Genomic DNA, 4,561 nt, shown 5'->3' on the forward strand with positions numbered 1-4,561 from the left:
ATGGATGCCCACAGGCATGAGATTTTCAAACAATCCAATGTAGGCAAAAGAAAGCCAGCATCAGAAAAGTTAGAAAACCGAGGCAGGGAGGAAATGTTAAAATATTTCACCTGTGAGAAATGGAAAATTTATGTGAGAAATCTTTTGGGAACATACATATTCTTAAATATTGTTAGTATCCTTTGAATAGAACATTTGCCTAGAGAGGTAACTGTAAACATTCAGTGCCAACAGTATGGTTAGAAGAGCATCTTTTCAGGACAGAATTCTTCTGAGAATGTAAGTGGTCCATCAAATCAGAGATGGCTCCAGGATCTGCTTTCATGAAGAAGCAGAATACAGATAACTCACACTAGAAAAGTGCAGCTGAGGCACTGGATGAATCTACCATACCCTGAGAAACTCTAAGGCTGTCATTCTGAAGTGACACCCAATAATGTTTACACAAGCCTACAGCTCTCACACAGTTGGATTTTGGTATTAATTCAGACAGAAGGTTAACTGCTGCCCTAAAGGCAACTGCAAAGGACCTTCAATTGGAAAAAAAAAAGGAGAGGTGCCAAATTCAGAAATGCTGGAAAAAAAGCATTTTGGTTTTGGCTTCTCAGACTTTTTGGCCCAAAGAAAATCAGCAAGCATAAATGCTGTTTGGGGAGTTTTGGGGGATCTTGTTTGGGGGGGGGCTTTTTTTATAATATTGTCATTTTTTCTCAGAGAATGGGACTAAGACCAGAAGAATCATTCCATGTAAGCCACTAAACAAGGAGCAGATTGTTATGATTTCTGGATTACATTGACCATTTCAAAGGTGAATGCCCCTTCTGACTAGGCACCAGCATCCCTTCCTATTTCAAAACATTATTTATTGTCTCTTATTTAGGCAGAAGCCAAAATAAAATACAGTCACCATTTCATATTCGACAGATTTCAGTATGAAGAGATTTGATAGTAATTACTGCACATGAAAGCCTCAGTGTTGCAATTTATCACGACAAAAGCGCTGCAATAAACAAAAAAATTGGTGATGAAGGGACACTGCAAAAGTCTGCAACTCCTAGTAGGCAATGAACTTGGTGGTTTACAGTTGTACAAAGCTAAAATTTAATAGAAAGCAACAAACTAACCTAAAGGATCTGTATTTACACAAATAGATGAATTAAGGAGATTAATTAACATTATGATGCACCAGAGAAATTAAAGCATCAAGGTGCGAAGGGAAGAAAAAATATTTAAAAGGTAAGAAATAATGTTTCTAGAAGAAAACTAATTAGCAGCTAATTTATCACATTGCAGCTACCTACCATCCTGAGGGGGTTTCTGACAAGTTAGAAGGGGAAAGCTAAAGAAATGTTCTGCAGCAGATCTAGGGCAGTATTCTAGGTCAGTATGCCGAGAGCAGCACTGCAGAGGGTTGAGCAGAGGCACTGCAGCCTCACAGCTGCCCTGCGTGCTGCTATGGGCACAAATCCCACTAAGGACTCATCCCCAAAACCCCAGGGACTCATCTTCCCAACACAGCTGCAATAAAAGTGTTCTTTTGGAGGAAAACTTCAGAGATACTGTGAGAAACGTGAAGAAAAGTTGTAGCTGAGATCCTCCTCTCCATGAGCAGCACTTGCCAGCCCCTGTGAATTCCTGTTTTTTGAGCAATTAGTGACAACTGCCTACGGGTGGGACAAGGCTTCACTCTGATGGCTTGAGCCCGCCATGCTGAAGCTCTTGCCCCTTCCTCAGCAGCCAGCAGGGCCCTTTGTCCTACTTGTGGTGGGACTTGAGCATCTCCTTTCTAAGTAGGCAATTAAAAAAAAAGGCGAATCAAGTATTTCAGAAAAACAGCCTAGGTAACTGTGATTTTAAAGGCTGTTTTAGGATACAAGGAATTAATAACAACAACAACAACAGAAAATAAAACAACAACCCCCCAAACAATCAAAAAAAACCACCCCACACAAAAAAATCCCCATAAACCCCAGCAACCAATACAACCTTTCCCACAAGATTTGCATTAGTATCTCAGTCCCAAAGGATGACAATTCATTTCTTCAGCTACCTCCCCCATGCCCTTTTCTAAGCATGTGTTAAAAAAGTTTGTCACATTACACTATATTTTAAACTCAAGATGACTGAACAAATTATACTGCCATAAATATAACTGTCAAAGTTAGGCAATTCCAAACTCCTTTCTCTTCCAAACTGAAAAAAAATTGCAGTTTGTCCTAGAGATCACGATAGACATGCCCAAGTAAATTGCAAATATCTCCATCCCAGAATAAACACTCCAGCAAAATCTGAAGTAGCAATTACAAAATAGTTAGCTACATTTTAAAGGACAAAAGGACATCAACTAGTACCCACAAAGGTATTTATAATGCAATAACTCTTCAGTTAAGACAAGCCCAAAGAAATGGTTCTCACATCTAGAAGGCCCTAGTCAACAGCTCAATATGTATAGCACAGGAGTCCAGAGAGATTTGGTTTTGTTTATAAAAATATTTAAAACAGATAAAATACATTAAAGAGATTAATTATAACACATCTTTAAAAGTTCAGGAAGGAAAAGCAGGAATCTGAAGCAAACTCAGGAGTGGCTGCTCATTAACTTCAATTGAGCACAAAGTGTTTGCTGATCCTAAAATTCAGTGTTTGAACAGCTAGTCAAAAACATGAGTCTCTAAAATTAATACTGTTTCGTTCATCTGACAGACCTGCAACAAAGCATCATTCTGAGTTACTATACCTGGAACAAACAGAAGGCATGGTCACATGTCACAAAGCAGCCTTTGCAAGATCCAGCTACCAAGTGGCAAATTGATAAAGCTTTTAGTATTCTTGAATTAGTTTGCTAGTATTTTTTCTTATAACTATTGCTTAGGCACTCATGATGGTTTTGGCTACAGTTTTTCATCCAGCTGTATTACTTTTGAACAAACATTCTGGGAGTTTGCAAAATACTTTAATGTAAGAGACAGAAACATGAGGATACAATAGGCAAAACAAGTTATTTTGCTTCCTAATTTCCAGCTGTGGCATACTATTAGTCACTCAATTTAATATTTATACCATACCCAGGACCAACCTTCCCAGTCTGCAGATCCAAGTGAAATACGGAAAGTGAGCCTCCACACTAATAAAAAGAAGTTTGCAGGTTATTTGCTTATATCTTGTGCTGGTTTTGACTGGGACAAAGTTAATTTTATTCACAGTAGCTCGTATGGAACGGTGTTTTGGATTAGTGCTGAAAACTGTGTGGATAACATAGGGATGTTTTAGCAATTGCTGAGCAGAGCTTACACAGAATCAAGGCCTTGAGGCTGGGAGTGCAAAAAAACTTGGGAGGGGACAGAGCTGGGCACACTTGGCATTGCAGCCACTGCTGCTCACATGTTGCAGAAGTAAAGCTCCTATAAAATGCAACTTTAAATAAGCCTCTTTTTCTTCTTCCTTACTAAATTGACATAAGTATTTCTGGCAAGTTCCTATTTAAATATCTTACATCCCCTTTCGTTACTAGTAAATGAGGTTGCAGATATTGAGATAACAATCTATTTAATGCTTGCAAGACCAAAAAAAAAAGGGGGGAATCCCTCACTTAATAACTACCTTATTCATGAAACACAGAGTTCACCCACTGCATAACAAAGTACAAAGAAATCAAACATGGATATATACCTGAACTATTTCAATGTATTAAGGATTTGAGGTCTTGAAGTCCTCCAGTTTCTCCAAGAAAATACAGAGATTTGAGATCTGGCAAGAGAGCACCATTAACAGTCACTAACAAGCATCATAATTGCATGAAATTCAGCAACTATGATGTATCCTGTAAACCACACAATCTATTCCACATGCTGATCTTGATTATCACAAGACCTACACAAACATGCAGTACAAATACCTACCAAACACACCCACCAAACACACCTTCAGGAATAAAGAAATAACACTGAGGTAGAAAGCAAGGGTTCAAAAAGTAGATCAGACTGTACAATTATTACAAACAATTAACAAAGGAACAAAAGCAGACACTGCCTATTTAAAATGCAAGAGTACATGGAAGTACAAAGGGACTTTCTTCACTTCTTAAAATTTATTAAAGGCTTCTGCAAAACAGCAATGAGGATAAGCATATTAGCTCAAACCTCAGAACTCACTGCATACACAGCACAATCTGTTACAAAACTAGAAATACAGATCAGCAAATGTTTATCTGCAGATTAAACATACAAGTATCAGCTTAGAACAAAAGATTTCTTTTTTAAACAGCTTGACACCTCCTCTCTGATTTTATTAATTATGTCTTGTGTTGGTAAGCAGTTGCATGCATTTTTTCCATTTACCACTCTAGCTTTCTGATGAAAACTTTTTGCTATTCTAGAGTTCAGTACTTTTTATCTCTTAAAAGTGTATAGTTACTCCAATTTTAATAAGCTATATACCCTCTGAAAGATTTTTATCTGTATTAAATAGTTACCCTCAAAACAAAGCCTAGAGCTCTCATCCACTTTCTGTAGGTCACATTTATCAAGAAAAACACATTTATTCCTAGAAATAGCCTTTGCTC

The sequence above is a fragment of the Geospiza fortis genome, unplaced genomic scaffold, assembly GCF_000277835.1.
Source record: "Geospiza fortis unplaced genomic scaffold, GeoFor_1.0 scaffold429, whole genome shotgun sequence".
Classification (NCBI taxonomy): domain Eukaryota; kingdom Metazoa; phylum Chordata; class Aves; order Passeriformes; family Thraupidae; genus Geospiza; species Geospiza fortis.